Source organism: Dipodomys spectabilis, unplaced genomic scaffold (assembly GCF_019054845.1).
Source record: "Dipodomys spectabilis isolate Male_0828 unplaced genomic scaffold, ASM1905484v1 ptg000210l, whole genome shotgun sequence".
Taxonomy (NCBI): Eukaryota; Metazoa; Chordata; class Mammalia; order Rodentia; family Heteromyidae; genus Dipodomys; species Dipodomys spectabilis.
Genome location: NW_024870887.1, coordinates 3,050,540 through 3,077,104, shown reverse-complemented (window position 1 = coordinate 3,077,104; position 26,565 = coordinate 3,050,540). Strand labels below are relative to the sequence as shown.

The following is a 26,565-nucleotide window of genomic DNA, read 5'->3' as shown; positions in this document are numbered from 1 at the left end:
CCTTCTCTCCCTCTTCCTCCGCTTCTCTCTCCTCCCCTCCCCCTCTCCCTCCTTGCCTTCTCTCCTCCCTGCTGCTCCACATCTCCCTCTTCCCCTCCTTGCCCTCCTCTCCACCCCCTCCTCCCCCCTCCTTTTTCTTCTTCTCTCCTCCCCCTCCACTTTTTCTTCCCCTCCTCCTCCACTTCTCCCTCTTCCTCTCCCTCCTCTTCCCCCTCCAATTCTCCCTCCTTCCCTCCCTTCCACCTCCTCCTTCCCTTCCCCCTCCAACTCTTCTTCCTGTCCCTACTATCTATCTGCAGGCTTTGGGCCTGCCATTCCACACACACAGGCTCCACCAATGTCCCATACACTGGGCTAGCCCCTTTATTTGTGTCTTCATGTGTGACAGTTCCAGAGGGCTGGGAGGAAGGGTGAAGCATGGCTTATCAACTCTTTCAAGGTCAAACTATTTGGGAGCAGAGCAATCCAGGTTGACCTTGAATTTGCTTGACTGCAAAAAAGTGTTTATGAGGTGTTTCATATACTACCTACAAAGGAGCTGGCTTTGGCTGCTTCTGGGAATCTTATCCAGAGGTAGCTGGAAGCACATGTCAGTTGAGCCCTGGGCTCCCTGGCCTCTCTGGGCTTTAGTTATGTTGGCTGTGAGGGAAGGTGGTTGGACTGAGAGATTTCTGACATCCTGTGATTCAGTGTGCAGGGAGGGAAACAGACATGGCTGGCCACAGGGCCCCTCCCAGTTGGATGAGACTCTCTAGAGTCGCCTTTAGCTCCCAATAAGGAACTGGGTCCTTAGCATCTTCCTCTAGGCTTGGCCCAAGTAGGCTGTGTCCTCATGGGGATAAGACATTACCCTTAGCAAAGCAGCACCCCCCCCCACCAGGTGTTTCTCCAGGTGCGTTCCCACTGATAACTAAACTCTGTGTCCCCCTCCCTTCCAGTCTTCATTGAGCCAGGACTGAAGCTGAGCAAACCTCTCTTTGAAACAACCATCAAATGGCCTTGAGTTCTGTTGGCTAGGGAAAATGACCCTGGATGGGAACTCAGAAGCCCTGGGCACAAGTTCTGGCCCTGTCACTAGTAGCCTTGCGACCTTGGGCAAATTATTCACCCTTGGATCATGTTTTTCATTTATAAAATGAGGGCTACTGCTCTGGTCCTGTTTGTTTCACCAGACTGTTGGGAATAAATATCTCAGGTTTTCTTAAGAGAATTATGATAATGGAATAATGTTGGCAGCCTTGTCATGTTTTCTTCTTTTCTAAGCCTTACAAAATTTGCCTCTTCTTCCATGCAGTCTTCCTGGATTCCTCACAGTTGAAAGTGATCTCTGCCTTTGTGTGGCACTGAACATGTTCAGCCTTGAATTCCATGGTCTTCCAACTGCACACAACTAACCACTTCCTTTGAGGGGGAACGTTCTCCACTGCTTGTGCTTCTCTGGGGGCAGGGATTTAATTGCAGGCCTGAATACTGTGTCCTCTATGTAGGATCTGATTCAAACCCTGTCTGTACCATGGATGAGTAGTGCATGCTTAGGGCATGTCTGGCTGTACTCCCAACCCCCCTGTAATCTGAGTCTTAGTTTCCCCATCTGTAAAATGGTGCTAGTAAGTCACTTGCCTCACAGGGCTTTGGGAGGAATAAATAAGATAATGTATGCTATACACTTAGCCTGGAGCCTGGTACCTATCAAGTGCCCAATAATGGCTGACTGATTAATAATGAACAAAGTGCCAGATTACTCTCACGTTTCCAAGAGAGCACGGGGCTTGGGGGCGGCTGAGTTCCAGTAAAGCTGGTATGTGTGCCAGCCTATGCTATCTGAATCTTCAAGCTCAGGGACATCCGGCGACAGCTGTTCAGGGTGAGGAGGCTTCAGGGCTGTGCGTAGAATGGACTCCCCTGCCCCCTCTCCCCCTGTGGCATCCAGCCAGTGACTTTCCCCTTTGCCAGGGGCTGGTGCAGCTGAGCTGTTGAGCCACGGTGCCTGGGCCATCCACAGTCCAACAGGGTGAGAACAGATTGTGCCCGCCAGCTCAGCCTGCCAGCCAGACCACAACTCACCTCGACAGCTGGGCAGGTCCCCAGCCAGGCCTGGTTCTTATCCCACCCTGCCCTGTCCCCAAAGGTGGCACTGCACAGTGTGTAGGGGGCACAGCATTGAGGACAGGGCACCATAGGGAGTGAGGAGCGTGGGCCAGGCCTCCAGTGTGTGACCTTCAGCACACTTTGGGTTCACTTGCTTTGTCCACACTAGAGGTGGGGGAGCTGAAGCTCACAGTCCCTGCCCTGCCTGCCCAGTAGAGGGCCTAGGGTTAGGGGAAGGAGAGACAGCTGGATGTAAAAGTTCTTTGTAGTCCATGGAGTGAGTGGCAGAAGCAGTGATGATGAAACCTTATAGGGAAAGCCCCTGGAGTGCTGTCCAGGGAGTAGGGCCATGTGTGGGGCCAGGAAGCCACAGCTCAGGGGCCCCCCACTTCTCTAGCACCAACCCCACCATTTGACCAACTTTTCTTGTGCTCTGCCATGGCTTGTGACTTCTCCAAGACTCACATCTCTCAGGAAAACCCACTGCCCACTGCCTGGAGCTTCTGCCTGTGCAAGCAGCATTAAAAGTGCCTGGGCCCTTCCTGGTGTGATTCTAGTCCGCCATCCTTGTCTGGCTTGTACCATACCCTCAGCAGCCACCTGGCTCTTCACCACACACCCAGACATGCTGCCACTTCCCCCCACTCCCATCCCCTCCATCCTGGCCCAGGTGCCTCAAAGCCCAGCTTCAGCCCCAAGTGGCCACCCTCCTCCTCCCTGTCCCACTGAACTTGACTCTCAGAGCAAGTGACTCATCCAGACCTGACCAAAGGCTCCTACCAGGGCAGAGCATCAGCTTGCCCCAGCCACAGTCAGGCCTGCACACATCTAACCTTCTGGAACAGATCCCCAGGCTCGTTCTCACTCCCCGCCACATGCCAGGACCTACTCATCAGAAGTTCTGACCCTTCAGACACGTTTTCATTTAATCCTCAAAACCTTCTTGCAAGGTCACCGTTGTGAGCACCTCCCTCTATAGCCGTACTCAGGAAACCTGGAGCGGACTGGTGAGTTACTCATAGCCATCAGGCCTTTGTGATCCAGCATCCATGCCAGTATACCAGAGACAACGGATCACCCCAGAAAGGGAAACTGAGGCCAGGGAAGAGGGTTGCTCTGAGCAGAAGATGAGGCATCAAGGCACAGAGTGATGCCCAGGAGATAGAGGCTTCTCCAGCACAGGGCCAGGGTAAGAGTGTCCACCTCTCAGTCCTGTTGTCACTGGGTGAGAGGGCAAGGGAGCCATGAGGACCTGCTGACGTGATGCCCGCTTGGAGGACAGCCAGCCAGGGTGGAGCCAGTCCCAGGGGCCCCAGGCTTCTGGGAAGTCACTGGGAGTTTGGCAAGCCTTGTCTGCCTGCAGCAGGCTGTTGCCCGCCTGGTCCCCATCTGTGTAAGGCGTGGGGCTTTGTGAGAGAGAGGGCAAAAGGTGTTGCTCTATTTGTCCAACCCTGGAAGTGTCTGTGTGAGGATCTCCATCTGTCCTCATGGATGGTGACACACAAAAGGGGGCTGCATTCTGGACTGATTTTCTGGGGATCTTCTCCTAGTCCCCACTAGAGCTTGTGTCTTGATCATGAGATACTAGCTGTTGCCTCTTAGAGCTGCCCAATTAAAGTGACTCTTAAGGAAAGCTCACTGGGATTGTTCTTGCTTCCTTTCTCTCTTGGACTCGCTCTCCTGAATCCACTAGAGATTCAAAGGTTCCCAGTGATCCAGTCCTTATACAGATGAGGAAACAGAGGACCAGAAAGGGAAAGCAGCCTGCTCAGGGCCATACAGCTGGGGAATAGAAGACAGAGCAGTAGCCCCAAATAGATTCTAAAACAAATGCTTTGTCTACTGCTATACCTGTCCATGTGTGACACTCAATCACAACCAGCAGTTCCTACCTGGGAGTAACTTAACTCAGAGGGTTTTGGAACTAGCTGGAGGCTCAGAATATACTTGAAGAAGCCAGATAGCTGGACATAAAAATTATGTGGCTAGGCATAAATATTGTTAGTATAATTGTTTTAGGGTAGCAAGAAACTAAGAGATGGGATGGGAAGCTCCAGGCTTCCATTCTTTCCTTTTCTGCCTGTCACTGCCAAGGAGCTCAGACACTGGCTGGAACTCTTCCCTTTAGGACATTCAGAGTCTGGAGGGGTCAGTTTTGGTCCTCCCTCTAACTGGTCTGTCTCTTCCTGTGGCCTGTTTCCTTCTAGTCAGAGTATAACTAGTCACTGAGCCCTTGGTAATGGCCTTGGCTGGCCTGGACTCAGCTGCCTGCCCCGCATTGGTCTCAAGTGCCTCTAGCCTGCCAGCCTGACCTCCTACTCTTAGCATAGCTGGCCATGAGGCTGGGCCACTGGCCAAAGCCTTGGGTAGAGGAGAGTGCATGGGGCTAAGGGTCTGCTGTGATCTTGGCTGAGACCAGCTTTCTGTCTCAACCAGTCCCTTTCCTTCTTGGGCCTCAGTTCTCTATGTCAGTGACATGGGCAGACAGGTCAAAATAAGATTCTCCCTCTCCCCTCTCCCCTGCCCCACCCCACTGTGCATTTGTTTTGTGTGGTAGTAGGTTTGAGCTCTGGCCTTGTGCTTGCTAGCTGGTTTACTACTTGAACCATACCTTTTTTGCTTTTGTTATTTCCCCTATAGGATCTTACATTTTTGCTTAAGCTGACCTGGACTGTGTTCCTATTTATACTTTACATATGGGTTGGATGACAAGTGTGCATTATTGCACCCAGCCTTTTATTTGTTGAGAAGGGGTCTCAAGAAATTTTTGCCTGGGATGGACTCAAAGTGCAATCCTTCTGATTTCTGTTTCCTGCATATCTGGGATTATAGGTGTGAGCCATGTGCTCTGCTCCCTACCTTTTCTCACTGCTGTGAATGCCTGATATAATCTTCTCTGATCACCCACCATTTTGAAAGAGTTCATTTATGCAACATGATACATTGATTAATACAGTGTATTTACTATCCAGGCAATGGATAGATTATTGTTAAAGCCATAACTAATTAATTTCCTCATCAAAATTAATTAGCACATCTGTTGATCAGAATGTCTGCTTAACATAATATAATTGATTCTGTGAGGCTGAAGTTATCTTTATGTGTTCAAATACTGAAAGCAAGTAGTAGACCTATGTGTTTTAGTGGAGTAGATAAGCACACAGTCTTTGGAGCCAAACAGCTTTTACCCTTGGTTACTTAATCCCCTGCCTGTTTCCTCTTTCCTTCTTTCTTTCCTTCTTTCTTTCTTTCTTTCCTTCTTTCTTTCCTTCTTCCTTCCTTCCTTCCTTCCTTCCTTCCTTTCCTTCTTTCTTTCTTTCTTTCTTTCTTTCTTTCTTTCTTTCTTTCTTTCTTTCTTTCTTTCTTTCTTTCTTTCTTTCTTTCTTTCTTTCTTTCTCTCCCTTCCTTCCTTTCTTCCTTTCGCCAGTCCTGGGGCTTGAACTCAGGGCCTGGACACTATCCTTGAGCTTCTTTTGATGAAGGCTAGTACTCTACCACTTGAGATACAGCACCACTTCTGGCTTTTTCTGTGTATGTGGTACTAAGGAATTGAATCCAGGGCTTCATGCATGCTAGGCAGGCACTCTAGCACTAAGCCACATTCCCAGCCCTCCACATCTTTAAAATGGAGATAATGATGTTTGTTTCAAATAGACTTGCTGTGAGGTTTGGTAAGTTAACAGACTTAAAATGCTTAAGACATCAGTATCAACAAATACGAATTATTAATATAAATATTTTGGGAAAATTCAAGATAGCCTTTGTGTGTGGGCGCGCACGCATCTGCATGTGCGTTGGGGCTTGAACTCAAGACCTCAATTAGCATTTTTACTCACAGCTGTCACTCCAACACTTAAAATAATGTCCCCAATCCTTGCTTTTGCCTTGTTGATTAGAAATAAGAGTCTCTCAGAGTCTCTCAGCGTTGTCTATCTGGGTTGGCTTTGAACTGAGATTCTCAGATCTCAGCCTCCTGTGTAGGTAGGATTACAGGTGCGAGTTGCTGACATCAGCAAGATGAGATGGTCTTTAAAGTTTCTTTTAGCACCACTATTCTATGATCAATGTTTCCCAGTATTCCTGAAATACTGGCTCTATGGAGTTAATAAGTATTGGATGAGAAAAGGATTGTTTGGTTAAATTAATTGGGGTACAGCTGGATCTATTGTCATTTGATTTAGATGTTGGTTTTCTCAGGGCCATACCTGTGTTCACATGCAAGGCCAGTCAAAGCTGTGAGAAGCAGTTAAATTTCCCATGTATTCCACTGTAGAGTTTTTGTTTTGTTTTGTTTTTCCCACAAGTCAAATGTCTGGACAAATGTACCTTGGAATTAAGTTTGGGAGATGCTTCTCTGGTACATCAACCACCTCTAAAGTCCTTCTTCCAAGTCTCTGGGCTTGAGACTGTGATTTTTGTCTCTTGGTGAATTATAATCACAGGGCCCTTGGCAATGCGTGGCCATACCATGTCTCCCCACAGACCTCCATATCTAGTGTAAATAAGGCCCTGGCTGGGCTCATGTTTGTTCTGAGGGAAGATGGATGAGGTGACCTGTGGCCCGAGACATCCAAAGGCTGCAAACTCTGAGCTGATGCCTAACAATAGAGGAGGGTCTGACTTCCAAAGCTTCCTGGGTTGGTGGGGCTGCCAGACAGTACAGACTCCAGGGAGAGGTGGCTCCAGGAACTGCAAGGCTGGGCTTGACTGCTGGCTGAAAGGGGGTCAGGCGAGAGAGCCACCTGGGAAAGGGCCCTCAAGGTTCTGCTTCCTCAGGGTGGAGGTCTATGGACCTCCAATGTGGAGCTGGGTAGTGGGACCAGAATTGGTTAAGGAAGTGTAGCTGGCAGAGGTGCCAGGCTTGCCTCTGAGGGTGGAGGGAGGGGCTGGGGCCTGAGGGACGTAGAAGACAGCACACATACACCCTTTCCCACCTGGGAGATCTGCTCAGACACTACCTTTCCTGAGAACCTTCCAGGCCCTTCCTCCCTGCATGGTGGGGCTTTCACACTGCCTGTCCCACTCCATGAGGAAGGAGTCCTGCAGGCTCTGAGCCCCTGGAGGGTGAGCCAGTCCCCTTAGTGTTGTTCAGAGTCTGGTGGGGTGGGGATAGCCACTCTGCAATTCCTGTGGCCTGTGGCTGTGGCCGAAGTTCTAGAAGACTCTGTAGCCCATGATAATGGAGAGAGAGGCCCTCTCCACAGACATCCAGCTTTAGGGATCTCTGGTAACCCAGTGGGCATCCATCCTTGCCCAGACATCCAGCCCAGCCTCCTTCAAAATGAGCAACTCTCAGGCCCCCTAAGAATCCCCCTATACTCCACACACTAAGTAGCGGAGTCTAGAGCTAGGCCTGAGAAAACTGCCAGTGTGGAGGGGAGTGGGTATGGAGGGGGTGAGCCTGCAGAGCTGGGTCTGGAGTTTGTCATGGGGGCTAGGGCTCCAGCTTGGGAAAAGACAGTTCTGAAGCACAGCACCCATCCCATGGCTCCACTGCTCAACCTGCCCCTTCCCAAGGCATCTCTTCCCACTCCCTCTCAGCACTAGCCCCTACTCTGCCCCAGCAGGCCTTCCTCTTTCCTTATCTGTCTCTACCCACACGTGCCCCCTTTACTGGTGCTTGGGTGGGGGCGTCCTGTGGTGTGGAGCAGCCCCATGTCCCTCCCCCACCTTCCAGGCCTGCGTGGCATGGGTGGGGGGGGGGGCGGGGGGAGCTGAGGGGGAGGGTGCTGGTGTCATGGAAAATCCCTGCAGCAGCCAAGGTCAGTGTTTGCAGACACAGCCTGGCTTGGCTCCAGGCCTGCCTCTGGGGCCAGCTCCCTCCGTCCATCCCAGAGGCAAGCTCTGTGCAGGGGCCTCCTAGGCACTTCAGGGCTGTTCAGGGTGCCTGTGGCAGAAGCCTTCTGAGTGATCAATGCTGCAATGCGGGCCACTTCATAGTTCCACTTGCCCATTTTACAGATAGGTAAACAAAGGCCCAGGGGAGCACAAAGACTTGCTCCAGGTCCTAGAAAGTCAGTGACAGAGTGAAGACTGGAATGTAGGACCCCCTGTCCTCACTCGCCCTCTTGGACTGCCCAGAGAGCTTCTTGTAAATGTCATTTTTCCAGGCCAAGGAATAGGAAGGCAGTTAAAGAGACCTATTAGATCAAGGACAGCTTGTGGTTAGGTTGGTGACATAGCCTAGAGAAATAGACCAGAGGACCAACAAGGTCCCCGACCTCAACACCATTTTCTGTCTGGAAATAACTGATGAAATCTCTCACTCAAAGCACTTTGGAAACATTAATGTCCTACCAAAGTAGAGGTTGCTAACTACGTGCACGAACCAAATGCATGACACTGTTGGCCAGTGTTTTGGAAGAGATTTGCAACTGGAATAGGAGGGCTGGATGTGGCTGGGGTGTTGGGGAGGGCTTCTAGGAGGAGGTAGCATTTGCCCTGAGCTCTGCAGGGCCAATGGGAGATGCAGGGTCCCTGGAGTCCCTGAAGCAACGAAATAATACTAGGAAGAAACACGGTGAATTAAGGGCTGAGAAAACAGACTTGGTGGCTTTCTCACAAATGGAGGTGTGTGGGCACTGGAGGAAGCTCTCAGGAAGGCAGCTTCATGTAGATGAAGCAAGAACCTTAGAAATGCGTCCATCCCAGGACCCCGTGGTGCCGCTTCTAGGAATCTGTTAGGAAATTAACCAGAGATTGGAAAAAAGATTTATGGACAAGGAGGTTTATAGCAACATTTTCATTGTGAAAAATTGTAAACAGTCCAAATGTACACTAACAGGGTTTGGTTAAACATATTAAGGTATATTTATGGGGTAGAATATTGCACAGCTATTAATGTGTTGTACTCGAGTCTCTTAATTACATAGAAAACCTTCCTATCATATTGGATATTGCAAATGCAAGACTTTCTATAAGGCAGGATCCCACCTGAATATATAAGTAAAAAAAAATACATACAGGCAGTAAAAGAAACTGGAAATACACTTGAGAACTTATCCCTGAATTATAGGCTCATGATTGATTTTAATTTTCTTTTCACATATTTTATATGTTCTGTAAAAACACTATTACTTTTATAAGTAGAAAATGATGAATATTATAAACCTAACCACCACTAAAATCTTCAAGGTGTTCTTGGAACAGAAAAGGGAAGGTTGTTGAGCCAGGCAAGGGCTAAGAGGCTTGGAAGGACTGAAAGCCTTAACTGGAAGGCAGTGGGGAGCCTCTGGCAGCTCCTGAGTAGGGGAGGGGTGCATCCAGATAGGTACCCAGGTGAGTTTCCTGGCACATCTCCCTGGGTGGAAGTGGGGTTGAGGCGTGTGCAGCAGTAGAAGATGGAGGGCAGAAAGATTCGTTAAGGGAATCTCAGCATGGTCAAATTGCACAGTGCTCAGGCCTGAGCTAAAGGGAAGCTGAGGGAAAAGGGAGGGGAGAGGAAAAAGGTGAGAGGGAGACAGGGCAGAGGGCAGAGGGATATGCAGTGGGTGAGATGTCTTTGCATTTGTGGGCAAAGCTCTAAGTACCTGGAGGGTAAGGATTTTTGTCTCTATAGTGTATTATGATGTCTCCAATATCTAGGAATGAGTTTGGAAAAAAACTGGTCCTTACCAAATCCCTGTAGAATGAATGAGGTTTAAACAGTATGGAGACAGGGAGACAGATGGAATATGAGGCCCTGGATGGGCAGGCCATGCCAACGGACAGCAACCCCAGAGGTCCTGGGAAGGACACTGATCTGAGAAGCCTGTGGACTCTCCAAGGCTAGACACTGCACCAGGTGTCATGGCCCAGGCTTGTGTACCCTGTCCTTGTGACCAGCTGGACAGGGCAGCTGTTGCTCAGAATGTCCTGCTGAGTGGGACATGGCAGCGTTGTAATGAAATGAACCCACCAGGGCCATTCTGGCACTGAGAAAGGAATTCTACAGCCCTCTTTTAAGATGGCCAGGGGTACCAGTCTCCCAGCCAAGCTTCTTTGTGTCTGACACTAGAGTCTGGATAGCCAGAGTTGCACACATTCACACTCCCTGGCTTTGCCTGGCTTGCCATGGGAGAAAAAGCAGAGGGACATTTCTATCTCCTTGCCAGACTCCCCAGAGAACTGCTGTCAACTGGAAGCCCTCTGGGTCTTGGGGGCACCACAATGGGCTCAGAACTGAGGTGCTTAAAATGTCGTCATGGGAAAAGCTTAGGAGTAGCACAGAGCCTGGGGGATGGGAGGGCACAGGAAATGAAGAGAACCCCTCTAGGAGTCAAGAGGACTGGCACCCATCCTAGCTCTGCCACTGCTTTGCTGTAGGACAGAGGTCAGCAAACTTCTCAAACTTTTTTGTGGGACTAGAGATTGAACCCAGGGCCTGGTAAATGTTAGGCAAGCACTCCACCACTTGAAACATGTCCCTAGCCCAAACATTTTAAAAATAAAGAATCAGATAGTAGATGTTTTAAGCTTCCCAGTTCGATGAGAGTCTCTTGCAACTGTTCAACTCAGCACTGGACAATATGTAAATGAATGGATGTGGCTGTGTTCCAGTAAAACTTTATTGACAAAAACAAGCAGTGGGGGTGGGGGGCGGCTGGGAAGGTGGCTCAGTGGTAGAGCGCTTGCCTTGCATGCCTGAGACCCTGGGTTCGATTCCTCAGCACCACATAAGCAAAAAGAAAAAAGCCGGAAGTGGCGCTGTGGCTCAAGTGGTAGAGCGCTAGCCTTGAGCTGAAATGCTGAGGGACAGCGTCCAAGCCCAGAGTTCAGACCCCACCACTGGACTCCCCGCAAAAAACAAAACAAAACAAAAAAAACAAGCAGTGAGCTAGACTCAGCCTTTGTGCTTTACTTTGCCAAGCCAGTTGTAGGGTCTTTGTTAAGGGATGCCAGCTTCCAGACACTTGGTTTTCTTCCCTATCAAATGAGACATTAGATAAGAAATTCTTTAAGTTCCCTTCTCTGGAAAGTAATCTAACTTCCTTAGCCTCCTGTCTAGCCATGTGTCATGGTGGTGGTGGGATTCTACATTCTGGACACTTTAGCTCTTTTCCTGTTTGATGAACTTCTATTCCTCCATCAAAGCCCATCTGAAAAGTCACTCCCTCTGAGAAATCTTCCCTGATCTCACTCACCTAAACAAATCAATGCCCTTTTTTTCACTACTCATCTCTCTTCAAACATTCATTCATTCAGCCAGCAGATGAGTTGAGTTCTTAATATATTCTGTGGCTCAGTTCTGGAATAATACTTCCTTATATTTTATCTGTGCAGGTTTTATCAATTACAAGGCAATACAGATGGTGTATTATGTTAAGTTTGTGTGCAGTCCTATAGAGGAAGTGTTATTATTATCCTATTTTACAGGTGTGGAATCTGAGGCACAGACAGACCAAGTTTTATCTCAGGTTGGAAATGTTAGAACCAAACTTGAAATTTAGAGGCAGTTGTCTTTCTACTACTGTATGTGGCCACCCTAAGAATCTTCACATAGGATGAAGTCAGAAGCCTGGGGTTGGGTTCCAGGTGTGCTAATGTGTGCTCACAGTTAAGGCCATGCCCCTCTCTGGGCTTTGAGAGCCTCCTTTGGAACTTGAGGAAATGGGGTGATATTTTCGTGAGCCCCTTTAGCATTCTGTGGTTCTCAGCCAAAGCAATGTACTGGGCTTCTGGGTGCACATCAGACCGAAGCCCTGATCCACTCTTGTCCCGGGCTGTAGTGCAGGCTGAGTGGTACCATCCCCTGGCTGAAGCACAGGGGCAGCTGGAGCCCCAAACCCCAGCCTCCTGCCCTGCTCTATGAGTCTTCCTGCTCAACAGCCACATGGAATCTGGGAGGAAGCAGCTGCCTGTCCTGGCCCTGGGAAGTCTTCTTTATTGTCTACAGAGCCTGAGGGGTCCAGATGCCCCACTTCTTATCCTGGAACCTGTTCTCTGGGCCCTTGAGTCTCTCTCCCTCTTTGCTTCCTAGTCTGATGTCATTTTGGCCTCAGGCTTCTGCAGGTGGAACAGTAGTCTGCACTTTTTAGTTCAGCATTCAGCACCCAGTGGCACTGGTGAGGGTGGTGGTGATGGTAGTAATTATGCTGCTAATAAAGCTCCTACACTGAGCATTTGTGTACCAGGCACTGTACAGGGGGCTTTTACCTATGGTGTTTTATTTATTCTCAGTTTATGATAGGAATCATCTCCACTTTACAGATGAGGAAACCTAAGCACAGAAGGCTTCCAGAACTAGTGGGGCTGGGAAGGTGGCTCAGTGGTAGAGCGCTTGCCTTGCATGCCTGAGGCCCTGGGTTCCATTCCTCAGCACCACATAAGCAAAAAGAAAAAAGCCGGAAGTGGCGCTGTGGCTCAAGTGGTAGAGCACTAGCCTTGAGCTGAAGAGCTGAGGGACAGCGCCCAGGACCAGAGTTCAGGCCCCATGACCGGACCCCCCCCCCCCCAGAAAAAAAAAAAAAAAGAAGGCTTCCAGAACTCATTCACACAGCTAGCACCTATTTTGATGCTGGTTCTGGGCAGGAAGGAGACTGGGCTGAAGGGCTGGCTGGGTGGGCCCAAGGCCACTGAGGCATGTAGCAAAGGGGCTTTCCAAGGCCAAGTTCTGATCTTAACTCAGTGGCCTTTAGATAGGGGATCAGGGATCAGGATCCATGGCCCATCTGAACAGAACAGGTAGGCAGATGTTCCCTCCAGCTCTGATTCTTTCTCCTTCCCCTCTGGCCCTTCCCCTGGAGCTACAGGTCTGGGAGGGAGTGGGCCTCCACGTAGGACTCCATTCATCAAGCCAGAGTCAGATGGCAGGAGGTAGCAGGTGAGGCTGATGCAGACTGTCGGAGAGCATATGGCACCCTCTGGAAGAAGACAGCAACCTCTGGCAGAGGGACTGGGACACCAGGGAGGCTGAACAGGAAGCAGAGGCCCCAGGAGGTTGCAGCACTTGGCTGGTCTCAAGAATATCAGCTGGAAAATCAATGAGACAAACATGGCTTCATTCCCTCTTAGCTTGCCTTAATTAATTAATTGAGCCAACATTGCTTAAGCACCTACTCCTTTGTGCCAGGCACTAGGCTAAGTGCAGAGAGAGGATGCAGACACAAGACAGCTGGGTCTGGCCTTTTGGGAACAGGGAGCAGCCAGCTGTCTGGGGGTGAAGACCAACAGTGAAGATTAGTCCCAGGATGCTCTGAATCTATGCTGTGGGAGCCAAACAAGGAGGGTGGGCCTGTGACTCTGACGTGGAGGCAGAAAGCACAGCAATCTTGTCAAGCTCCTGGGGCTGGAAACATAGTATTTCCTGCTCCTGACAGCATGGGGAGATGCCCCTGAACATCTGTAAACACTATCAGGGCTGGTGTGAACACCTGGCAGATATGCAGAACTGCTTGGCTCTGGTCAAGGTCAGTGTCTGAGTCCAGATACACTCTTTCCCCTTCCTTCCTCACTTTTCTTTTTGTCCCTCTCTTCCCTGCTTCCCTCTTCTTCCTTTCCCCATCCCCCCAAGTCTGTTTATTTTTTAAAAAGTAAACTTAGTTCTAGAGCTGGGCATGATGACTCAAGCCTAGCTACTTGGGAGGCAGAGCTCAGGGGATCAAAGACTGAGATCAGCCCAGGCATAAGAGACTCAGTCTCAACAAAGGTTGTGCATAGTGGCACATGCCTGTCATCCCAAGATATAAGGAAAGTATAATGGCTGGGTGCAGTGTCATGCTTGTCATCCTAGCACCGAAGGAAAGCCCAAATAGGAGGACTGTACTTCAGGTGAGACCGTATGTTGAAAACAACACAAAACGGGACTGGCAGAGTAGCTCAAGTGGTAGAACACTTGCTCAGCTAATATGAGGCCTTGAGTTCAAATTCTAGTACCATTAAAAACCCCAGCCCCAAGCTCAAGGTTAATAGACTGTACTAGACTGACAGAATATAGTGAAGACTGCCCTTTCTTCTTTGAGCATGCAGCAGCTCTCCTGTGTTGATGCAGTATTGGCTGCTGTGTGTCCCTCCCTCTCCCTTAGGCTTCTTGTAAGAAGCCTTTCTCCTGCTCTGGGCCCCTGAGCATCCCCTTCTCCCAGCTCTGCCTGCAACATCTATCTCTGCCATGTACTTGGCTGCTCCTGGTGACGCTGGCCACTCTCGCCTCATACATAGCAATGCCTTTACGAACAAAGCTTCTTTTAGTCAGCTCTGCCTGTGCTGTGCAGCACAGCACACAACTGGCCACTAGGGTAGGGTGTGCTGGATCCTGAACAAGGCCTTGGAGGTGGTCAGGGCCAAGGCTGATTACATGGTTGGTTCTTGCCTCCCGATCTCCTCTTTCTGTGACCGAGTCTGGGGCTGCAGGTAGGACTATAAAGGATGGAGTGGAAGAAGAAGCGTGGGTATCCATCTACCAGAATAAAACTAGGTTTCTCTGCCTGTGCCATTGATGCCATTGATGATGACCAATGATAGGTGATCTCATTTGGGGCTGCAGGTAGGACTATAAAGGATGGAGTGGAAGAAGAAGCGTGGGTATCCATCTACCAGAATAAAACTAGGTTTCTCTGCCTGTGCCATTGATGCCATTGATGATGACCAATGATAGGTGATCTCATTCCTTAACATGACCCTCTGGCTGGTCAGTACTGGCTCCATTTTGAGGAGAAAAGCTAAGGCTCCCCAAAGTGAAATATACTGGCCCAAGGTCAGCAGATGAAAACTGACAAAATTAGGACTCATTCTGGATCTTTTAGCCTTCAAAAATCTAGGCTCTATCCTATGTCTGACCACAGTACTCAGCGTGCCCCGGAACCATTTACCTTAGCAATAGAGCATGGACAGCAGGTCCAGGAGGCCATCATCCCAAGACCTCTGTAATACCCTCAGGGCAGGATCTGCTTTTACCATCTTGGGCACCCTCCCCATGTGAAGATGGAGGATGCTGTCTCAAAGTCAAAAAGGGTCAAAACCCCCTCTTTCTTGAGCCTGGTCCCTGCGGTCCCTATAGACCTTGAGATTGGGTGGCCAGTCTTTTCTATTCAGGGCTCAGCCCCTGGAACCACACAGCAGGAGATGCTCTGAGGAAGTTAGAAGACAGGAAGGAGGAGGTATGTGGAGCCCTGGGTGGAGTGCTTACTCCTGCCTGCCTCTTTGAAGGTCCTTCTTTCCTCCTAGTTTAGCAGGGTACAGTGTAGGCAGCCCCTTGGTACCTTTTTATCCTGGCCCATGCCCCATGCCACAGTGGATTTCACCAGGGTTGGATGCCAGATCCAAAAGGATGCCAAGCTGCTGGCTGGGCTGAGTTTATGTAGTGGGCTGAGTTGGGATCAAAGCCATGTGCAAGTCAGAGTTACAGGAAAGAAAAGGTAGTGAATGACCTAGCAAGGCAGAAAGGAATAATGCAACCTGGAGACTGGAAGGAGTGGACAGGCCTGGTCTGCCTGCTGGCTTCTGACCCAGGCCAAGTAGTCATGTTTCCTTTCAGAAGTCCCTTTGCTTGCTCTGATCCAGAGATGCCCAGGCAAAACCCTAGCCATTCCAGAAGGAGGCCCAGTTCTATGCACGGCATGCCGGGTTTCTGTGCATGTGAGCAGCACAGGACAAGGGGTTGGCTGGGTTTTGGGAGACACACAGGGGCAAGCACTTTATAATCAGGAACACTCCTGCTGCATCCACAATGGAGGCCCGGACAGCCCACTGGGCAGGGGTTGTGTGCATTTGACAGTGGAAACATGAAGCCTGGAAAGGCTACCATCTCATCCACCATTATAGCTCCAGAGTTAAGCCTATTTCTCCTGTTCTAGGAAGCTTTTCCTACCACCCACACTGCCTCTGTGGTCCTATCTCTTACTAGCCATGTGACCTTGAGGTTAGACTGTGTATAAAGTCCTAGTACACATGTGTGTATGGGGAGAGTTTCAGATGTAGGAGCAGTAATTCGTATAGCTATCACGTTTTCCTGTATAGCCCGGAGCTGCCAATACCCCTCAGGAAACCTCCCTTATAGTTCCTTGAATACACAGTAGAGTAAGGAGTTCCCGATCTAGCATGTCAGCTGTCCAGTTACAGCCCAGCCCTCCTTTCTCCCCTGAGCACTCCTCCTTTGAGCACTTCCTCCTGCTCTGCACACTTCCTTCCCTGGGCGCCTGCTTCTGTGAGCACTTGCTCATGGAGTGGCTACTGCTTGGTTCCCTCCTGTATCTCCTCTGCCCTCAAGACCTGCCCCAAGGCTACTTTCTCCAGCTTGTTCCCCTGTCTCCTAGCTGGGAGAAGGGCACCTTCTGCCCTCAGCACTCTCTGCCAGGCATTGGGCAATGGGTAGAGGTGGGTAGTCCTCCATGTCCAGTGTCTTTAGCAGAACTCAAGCAGCTGTGTGAAGCCAGGCTTGATGGATGGCCTGGGTGTGGGGAGAGGCCTTGGGGCATCCTGTCTCTATCACCTGCTCCCCATTCTTCTTCCTGGTCATGGCTAGTGGCCCAGACAGCACTGGGCTGGCAGGGAGTTTGGGAGCAGATGCCAGGAGCTGTAAAGGGAGGCTTTTCTTAGGCTCGGCACCCTCTCCAGGGCTCAGGAGCTCAGATGGTGGAGGCTGGCCGTGTGCCCAGGAGAAGAGGGACTCCAGGCAACAGGGACTTCAGCCTAGAGGTAGCTGCTGGGGCCTTCTCTCCTCTAAGGCAGCCTGCAGATGTGAGGTGCCTAACCTACACATTTACACATTTACACACACACACACACACACACACACACACACACACACACACACACACACACATTACCTGCCTCCAGTCACTAAAGCTTTTTTTTTTTTTTTTTAAATCAGAGCTTCAAGCTTGCAGGCAGGCCTTTCACCACTTGATCTATGTCCCCAGCAGTTCCCCGCCCCCCCCCCCCCCCCCTCCAGTACTGGGGTTTGAATTCTGGGCTTGGGTGCTATCTTTGAGCTTCTTTTTTTCAAAGCAAGCACTCTGCCACTTGAGCCACAGTGCCATTTTAGGTTTTTTGAGTACTTTATAGGAGAGAGAGTCTCACAGACTTTGTTGCCCAGGCTGGCTTCAAATCATGATCCTCAGATCTCAGTCTCTTGAGTAGCTAGGATTACAGGCATGAACCACTGGTGCCTGGCTGTCTCCAGCACTTTTTTTTTTTTTTTGATCAGTCGTAGGGCTTGAACTCTGGGTTTGGGTGCTGTCCTTGCGCTCTTTAGCTCAAGGTGAATGCTCTACCGCTTGAGCCACAGCGCCACTTCTGGTTTTCTAGTGGTTTATTGGAGATAAGAGTGTCACTGACTTTACTGCCCGAGCTGGCTTTGAACCGTGATCCTCAGATCTCAGCCTCCTGAATAGCTAGGGTTATAGGCATGAGCCACCAGCGCTCAGCTCTCCAGCACTTTTTACTTTAAGTTTTGGATAAGGTCTCATCCTTTTGCGTGGGGCCAGCCTGGACTGTGATCTTCACTATTGGTTGAGAATGGATAGCTTTTTTTTTTGGTCGTTGGTTGTGGGGCTTGAACTCTGAGCCTGGGCACTGTTCCTGAGCTCTTCAGCTCAGCTTGAGCACTCTACCACTTCAGCCAGAATGCTACTTCCGGTTTTCTGGTTAATTGGAGATAAGTCTCATGGATAGCTTTGAACTCAGCATAGCTTTGAGCCAGGATCTTCTTGAGTAGCTGGGATTTACAGACACAGTGATGCCACTGTTCTTGGCTCTACTGTGGCCTCTTGGCATGACGCTGCCATTCAGGGTAGTGCCTGAACCAGGTGGGTACAGGGTGGGTACAGTGTGCACTAGAATAAGGAAGAATGTGCCTCTCAGGACTTTGGAGTTCCAAGCCCTGCGGATCTGGTCCCTCTCTATCTTTGTGGGTCCCCGTCTCCTCAGTCTCCTAAGGGACACAGAAGCTTCTCAGAGTCTAAGACTTACCACTCTCCTTAGAAACACACTCCACACTTAAAAGGAAATGTACTCTTCTTTATCTGACTTATGTAACTGTAACCTCTCTGTGTATCACCTTTGCAAATAATGAAGAAATTTTAAAGTTACAAAAACAACAAGAAGGAGACACACTCCACTCAATCACACACCCTTCTGCAGAATGAAACAGCAGGACTTCAGCCATTCATTCTTGGCCCATCCTCCAGGACACTGGAGATGGAAGGGAGACACCCATCCCAGCCTGACTCACCCAGGCTTGCCACTCCCCCTGACTTCTTGTTTCCTAGTATTCCCAGTGACCTCTGACAGCCACCCACCTTTCTGGCTCTCCAGCGGCATTGCTGTTCACAGCCCGGAATGGGTCAAGAGATGGGCCCAGCCAGGGTCTGATGGGTGTGAGATCTCCTGGCTCCTGTGGTCTACACAGGATGCCTGTTTATATGTTGGTGTCTTAAGCTTGCTTTTTATGGTTTCAAGTCTTCCTGGGACCCAGGCAGCCTCTCCAGGACTTAGCCCCTTCTAGCTGCTGCCTCCTTCTCTCCCTGCCCTAGCCCCAGTGTGGAATCCAGGCAAGCTGACTTGTTCTGCACTTGACTTTATTCAAATGATGAAACGCCTCTGTCACCATTCCTCCCCCCAATTCAAAACAATACTAGCTAACATTTATACAACGCTTACTATGTGCCAGGCTCTGCTCTGAGTGAGCTGACATATGTATCTCATTTATCCTACAAACAACCCTATTCAGTAGGGTTGTTATTATACTCATTTAAGGATGCAGAAATGAGCTACAGAGAGGTCCAGTACTGGCTGAAGGTCACATGGCAAGTACATGGTAGAGGTGACCTCTAACCTGTCCTCTCTCCAGCTTTCTTGGCATCAGGGGATGTGAAGGTGGGTCTCTGGGTAGGAGATAAATGAGGGATAAATGTGAGCAGAGGGACTGTCACAGATGAGCTGTTGCTCCTCCAGGGAGAAAGGCAGGGCTGAGGACTCTAGTGGGAGAGTTGGGGACAGCCTGCATTCATGGGAGTTAATTGGGAATATTTCCTCATGTGTCTATTGTTTTCACGTGTGGGTCACTCTTGACACCAAGTAAGACAAGCATCACTGTCACCTATCACACTGTGCAATCAGGAAGTGGAGCTATGATGGTGAGGTGATCTGGTCAAGGTCACCTAATTCCTGATGAGAACTTCCAGTGTTTGCTGCTGCTTGCTCACCTGCTGCCCCAGACTGAGGCCAAGGCTTCAGTGAAGCAAGAACCTTTCTGGAGCCATCCATCTTGTCTGTCCATCCAGCCTTCTGTCCATCCATCCATCCACTCATCCATCCCTCTGTTGGTTAACCCTAGCCCTCAGTGGGAGACTCTGAGGAAATAGCTCATTTTGCCCTGTTCCATTCCTGGCCCAAATTGGCCCAGGCACCTGGGAAGGGCAGCCGGCCAGCCACGTGCCAGTATTATTTAAAAATAAACCAGGGAAGAACGAGGCTTAAAAATAACCCCGGGGATGTGTGAGGAGCTAATTACTACTGCAGCCCCCTGTCAGGGCTGTGGGGAGTGCGGCTCGGCCTCCAGTGTCTGGTTGTTGGGTTCTTTATGCTCATCTCTTACAGTAGAGCCAGGTCCCTGGTCCTCCTGCCAGAACAGCTGGCTCAGCTGGGGCCTCTGAGCCTCAATGATCAAAGTTGAAGGCAACTTGGGATGTCCTGGTGACATCCCAATTCTCAGATGCCAGGACAGGAAGCAGGGTAGAGAGGAAGGGTGCATCCAGGCCCCATAGTCAGCTAGCACTTCAGAGAGCTCAAGGCCCTAGCTCCTGCCTTCTCTCTTAACCCCATATTGTCTCTAGGCTTCTCCTCTGAATTCCCACTGGTGTTATGCTGTCTCCAAAAGAAGCTTTGAGGTCCTGAGCCTGTCCCATCTCTGAGGTGTGTATGATGGTAACAGCCAGGTGCCTGGCTTTATCAGTGAATTCCTATTTAGGACTCATGACCATTACTTCTTATTGATGCTATCTGTTCTCTGAAGGCCTTCAAGGTCATCATGTATCCAGGAAGAACACAGGGCCTTTCTGGCTGCCCACTTCTAGCTGCCTCAAGACACCCTGGACTAGATGAATGCCCAGACAGGTCCTGCCTTTCCCAGGCAGCAGGCAGTGGGGCAGGGCCTTGTCCCCAAGGCCTATGATCCCCCAAGGCTCTTGGAAGCTTTTGCAGCCCCCACCTTTGGAAAGGGTACAGAAACATCCTGCAGTGGCAGGGAGAGAAGGACTTGGGGCCCAGCTGAGGACACAGCTGAGGACAGACAAGCAAGGATCAAAGAGAAAAAAACCAGAAGCTTTCCCAGAGGAGGAAGGCAGAGGCCAAGCCTGCTGGGAGCTGGCAGGAGTGATCAAAGGACCAGGATGATGGGGAGTTGGGAGGGGGGGCAGAGCTGGCAGGTTGGGAAGGGGGAGGGGGAAATACTGCAGGAAGAAGAGGGGCTTCAACTCACACAGACCTACACCAAAGTTTTTGGGTATGTGCCTTGAGCCAATGCCTTCTTGAGCCTTGGGCATCATTTGCATAATGCATCTAGAGATTACTACCTTCTGGGGTTCTGCAGGATGAAGTCTGCAAAGCATTTGTAGTATGGCCAGCTACAAGGAGGAGCTGACTTTCTGTTGCTTGTCTACCCAGACTTTCTTTTCCTCTAGTCTGGCCCCTCTGTTCCAACTCAGGCTGCACAAGTATATAAAATTGCTGTGCACTACCCCCTCCTTCCCTTGGGCCTGGAACAAGCCTTGGAACATGACAGTTTTCACGGTCAGTGTCTCTGTTGACCACCATGATGATTGCCAAATCCACCGGCTGGTTCCCCATGGTCATATGATTTGGCCATCCAGCAGCTAGCAGTTGATTGCGCCCTCACTTGGAACACTTCTCCTAGCCTTTGGGGCATCACTGTTCCCAGGTACCTTTCCCTCTCCTTTCTTGCTTGCCCTCCTATTGTTGGCGAAAGGGTAGGGAACTCTGTTTTTTCCAACTCTTCCCCTCTCCCCAGATAATCTCAGCTAGCCCATGATTTGCAATGTTATTTCTAACTACTGAATTTACTAGCATGTGACATGATATTCTCTCTCTCTCTCTCTCTTTCCCCCTCCCCCCTTTCCTTTCCTTTTCCTTTTTTGCAGTCCTCAACATGGAACTTAGGACCTTGATTGCTAGGCAAATGTTCTACTACTTGAACCACATCCACAGTCCTTTTGCTTTTAGATTGTTTTTCATCTAGGGTCTTGGTTAACTTGGCCTGGGCTGGCCTAGAACAGAGATTCTCCTGCCTCTACTTCCGGAGTAGCTGGGATCACACGTGGCAGACTTTCAGTATGATTTCTAACTCTCTACTTTAAGAAGTTTAAAGTAATACGGGGCCTTCATGTATGGCCTTACGTCTAAGGGCTTTCATGGATTGTCAGGAGCATTCCAAAATTAACCTGGATGCCTGTGACGGAAGTCTTGAACCTCTTACCAAGCTTGTTACTCTCCAGGCTTCATTTTCCAGCCAGTAAATGTGCATCCTCTACCCAATTACTCAGGCCAAAGATCCAGAATCATGCTTAATTATTCTCTTCCCCCCAATTCTTGAAAGGCATCTCCTCCTCATCTTTCCTCAACACAGACACATGACTCAGAAGCAAGTCCTGTCTAGCAGGCTTTCCATATAACCTCAATCTGCCCATACTTCCCACCTCCCCTAGTACTATCTGGTCCACACCCCCACAGCTTGTTTCCCCTTCTTTCTATTGTAGACACCTGACCAGTCACAGAGCAGTCAGAGTGATCTTGGAAAAGGTTAAGACATATCACAACTGTTTAAGTTATCCCGACCTCAGGCTAGCCCTAAGCATCTAGCCTTTCTCTGTCTCTGTCTCTTCTCTTGCTCTTGGCTTTTGCTGTCACCTGTCTAGAAGGCTTTTCCTTGTCAATGCCTCACAGGAGAGGTGGTTATTCTAGGAAGGAGACTCTTAGGTGATCTTAGGTGCTCATTGCTCTCCCTTCAGTGCTTCTGACCATCGAGATTATATTCATTTGTTACAAAATGATTTAGTTTAGGGACTTTCTACTTTCACAGAGTGTAGACACCAGAAAAATAGGGGCTGATATTTGCCCTGCTAAGTCCTTGGGCCTAGAACAGAACCTGGTCCTAACAACCAGGCAGCTGGGGAACAACTGTGTGGTACCCCCGGTAGGTGGAGAGTGTTAGGGACCTGGCTTTGTTAGGAACTGCTGCATGGTTGCGACAGCCACTGCCCATCTCCTTCTGCACCCCAACCAGTCTCATTTTATCTGGCAGAGAGAAGAGAAGGAAAGCATCATTGGTTGTCAAGGCATACGAAAAACTCTGGAAATTACTATAATGTCACCCACTGCCACCTAAATCCACTCCTTATTCTGCAGGAATGGCCAGCATTGACACCCCAAACATACCCCGTTCTAGCCCAAGGCTGAGTAAGGTGTTGGGAGAGTCTTCCAGGCAGTGCACAGTGTCCCATAAGCATCTGGAGGCAGCAAACCATTGGGGGAATCCATGGACTAGCCCCTGGCACTTCAGAGATCCAGTGGGTCCCTGGTCTACATGGGATGTTGGTGACTGGCCTATGAGAAGGTTGTCAGTGTCTAGGGTCTGTGAAGCCTCAGGCCAAACCTGGCAGGCTCAGGCATCAGTATACATGCTGGATTGGCTGGGGCAGAGAAGGCGCTGTCTGCATCCTCATTCCTGGCAACCCATCAGAAGGTGCTGACTGGGGCTAGCCTGCTCTCAGTGCAGTTGTACTGCCTCCTGACTCCAGTGTAGGAGCCACTGTGGGAGCTGCCAGCCCGGAATGCCTTCTCTTCCCTTTCCGGGCGGGAGGCTCTTACATTCCCTTGGTCTCATGGGCCCCGGCAATGGCCTTACTCTGCTGATAAGCAAGACCTTGACCATAGCCAGAAACACTCTCTTTCCGGAAAGGGGTGACTTGGAGGTCCTGAACAGAGCTCTATTCTCGGGGCTGGTCATAGAAGACATCTCCTTCAGGGTCTGGACAGCATGAGGTGAAGTGAGGACAAGAGCATCTTCCCAGAGAGCGTGTGTCTCAGGAGATGATGGGACGGGAGCCCAGGGAAGGCCCAGGGGAGACCAGCTGCAGTCCCAGGGGCTTTGATCTCTGCCAGCCCATCCCTGCAAAGGCAAGGCAAGGCTTAGGGGAGACTTGTTTGAGTCTTGAAGCCATGTAGGAACAGAGCAACAATGGAGGGGCCACTCGCACTTGGAGTTCCCTTTCTCACTAGAGATGACCTTATCATCCCTCGTGCTCCATGTCCTCCAGTTCAGCAGTACTAGGCTAAGTTCTGTCAGAGCTCATGGGGAAGGAGACATAGCCTAGCTCTGACTCCACTGGCCCACCCTGTGGGGGCAGGAGGGGACTGCAGGGAGATGAGTGCTCGGGACTCCTTGAGCTAGGCCTCTAAGAGGGAGAGAGCTACACCTGAGTTGGTTTTAGCCACTCCTCATCTCCTACCAAGGACAAGAGGAGCCCTAGTCCATAGCTCTGGGTTTACTCCTGGTGGGAAATTTATAACTCAGAGCCATGCTGGAGAGGGGTCACACTGAGTCAGCCTGGCCCCAACTCTCCAATTCACTGACGAGGCTTCCCTAGGGCTGACCCCCTCCTCTGGGTCATGAAGTAGGGGACATAACCTGTCCTCAGGGGGCCCACTGAGACCCTTGTAGTCCCCATCTCTTCCAGTGTGGAGCAAATATGATTTCCTGAGACCATCCACTAACTCCTGCTGACTTTGCCACCTGGCTCACCCCAGGAGCTTTGGCTTTGTATTAACAAAGGTTCTTCCTAAGTCACCCTCTGAATGTTTCTGAGATGCCAAGGAAACCCAGAAAGCAAAGCTGGAGGCTGGCAGGGGGCCAGGCCTCCCAAGGACAAAATGCTGCTCCTACCACACTTTCTCCTTCCCCTGGTCCTCACCAGGCTCCAGCTTCCCATCATCTGGGAGTCTTCAGTCTTGAGCCTTCTCAACTCATTCAGCCTTAGGGAATTAATTCCCAGAGGAGGCACCTAACACCCATTGCTCTGGTTCCGAAGATCCAGATAGCCTTCCTATCCACCATGATGGAGCCATCTTACCTACCCCCATCTACCTCTCCACATGCACTAGGAAACAGCTGAGTGGCCCAACTCACCCCCAAACAGGGCTCCTCTTTCACTTAGTGCCTCCACCTAAGATCCATCACTCAGCTTTTCACTCTGTTCGGAATTGACAAATCTGTGCCTAAAGAGCTGTCCCCCACAGTGCTGACCCTTTTGCCCTTGATAGGCTGATGTGCTACTCTGTGTGTCCCTCACCCATACAGTGGGAAAGGTCCACCTTTGGCCACTGCTCAGGAGTGAGGACACATGTGTCCTTATGGGAAGAGCTCCATTTTAAGATTAGGAAAGTATATACTGGTATAGAGGATTGTGCTACCTCTTGAGCCATACTCCCTTATTCTTTTTTGCATTTATTTATTTATTTATTTACAGATAGGGTCCCACAGTAACATTACCCAAGTTGGCCTCAAGCCTTGATCTTCCTCCTGTCTCTTCTGGAATAACAGAAACTATAGGTGTGCACCACCATATCCAGCCCACAAAGTCTGGATGTTGATTCTGGCCCTAATATTTATTTGCTCTTGAACACAGAAAGTGGCCTTATCTCAAGTTCATGGCCTTGGAAGAGACACCATATGACTGAGTGCTATCCATTCAGGATGGAGGCCTGTTTGGCCACTTGTTGGCAGCAGTGACTCTGGATGTAGTTTCTGATCTCAGAGCCTCAGGGACCCCATCAGGAAATTGGGAGTTTTACAGTGCATCTGCAGCTGTGAGGACTGAAGGAGATAATGCACACAAAAGGCTCAGTTCTAGATAATCTCCTGATGCAAGGCAGCCTTGGTTTATGACTGGGGAAACAGGCGGCCTTTTGTGGGGCGTGGCTGCTTCATGTCTGGTCTGAGATGTGAGTACAGCAAACCAGGGCTGAGCCATCTGTTGCATTGATTGGAGACTGGCTCCTGACTGGAACTGTTTGTCCCTTGCTGCCCCTGCCCCCACCCCACATCTCAGGAAAGTCCTCTGCAGTGGACAGGGCTACCCCTGCATGGACGCTTGGTGTCACTCTCCAGGCTACCCCATAGGTCCTGACAGTTTGGATCTGTGAGGAAAGACCCCAGAAGGTCCTGTGATGGGCGGGCTGGAATGTGACTTTTGGGGTGTGTCATTTCAGAGTCAGAGCTGTAGTCAAGGAGAGGCCCTGCACATTCCTGAAAAGGGACACTGAGTCCACGCCAAGCTTTGGAGCCTGGAGCAGAAATCAAGCAGGGGAGGCTGGGGACCTGGAAATGCAGAGGGGCAGGGGGAGCATGCAGTAGAGGATGCAGGGCTGCAGAAAATATCTGTCCAGGCTGGGTGACAGCATCATGGTATGCAGCCCAGCGCCATCCCAGGGGCCCCTGAGCGCCACTGATGAGGCTGAGTTTGGTCTGTGTTTCTGGACCTTTACTGCTCAGGGGGTGGGAGTGTGCTCCCTGGGGGCTGGCTGAAGGCTAGAGTGAGTGAGTGAGAGTGAAAGGAGAGATCACTCCCTGCTTCAACTGGAGTCAAAGGGCAACGACTGGCCAGGAGCCAGGCAGGAGATTGGAGGCCAGGCCTATCACTTCTCACCTCCAGTGCTTCTCATTTCAAGTCCACCTGCCAGAGTCCAGTTCCCTGAAGGCTCTGGTCCTGGCTCCCTCTCCTAACATCCCCACATCCTGTCTCATGAGATGCCCTCCTCCTGGAGGATCCTGCTGTCAATCTTCACCCTGCCCCGACCTCACCCCCCATTCAAGCTGACCTGGAGAATCCATCTCGGACCCTCCAGGGTGGCTTCTCTTGGATTTTACATTCATTCCATTCAACTTGGGCCTTTCAAAACTCCATTGTCCTCAAAACTCTTGGGGGAAAGATGTAAGTCTTAGATGTCTGGTGCCTAGTGCAGAGCCTGGTACAGAGGCAATTGCAGAGCTTGATGAGTTTTGGTAAACTGACCTGAAATGAAGGTGAAAGCCAGTTGTATTTGGAAAGCCAGGGGTTACTCTGGGTGTTCCAACTCTCCAGGCTATCCCTTAAAGATAAAGAATTCAGAAGATGTCAGATACTTGTGGCTCATGCCTGTATCCTAGCTGCTTAGGAGGCTGAGATCTGAGGATTGTATTTTAAAGCCAGCCCATACAGGAAAGTCCCTTTGACTCTTATCTCCAATTAACTAGCAAAAAGCTAGAAGTAGAGCTGTAGCTCAAGTGGTAAGAGCACTAGTCTTGAGTGAAAAAGCCTAGGCCCTAAGTTCAAACCCCAGTACTGGCACAAAAACAAGCAACAAATAAACACCCCTCAAAACATCTCCTAAAATGTTTTAGAAAGAAGCTTAAAATGGTTATTGCTGTCCCTATTGGGTTCCATTCACAAAGTGATGGTCTTTTTGATGTGTCATTTCATGTTGACTAAAACTGCTAATTATTCAAAC

The 26,565-nt window shown here is 50.1% G+C and overlaps 1 protein-coding gene across 1 annotated transcript in view; it reads right to left on the bottom strand.

Annotated features, from left to right (window-relative positions):
- Positions 1–26,565, bottom strand: part of Kcnk3 (potassium two pore domain channel subfamily K member 3) — a 39,027-nt gene that overhangs the window by 1,065 nt on the left and 11,397 nt on the right. The gene's annotated exons all lie outside the window — the stretch shown is intronic.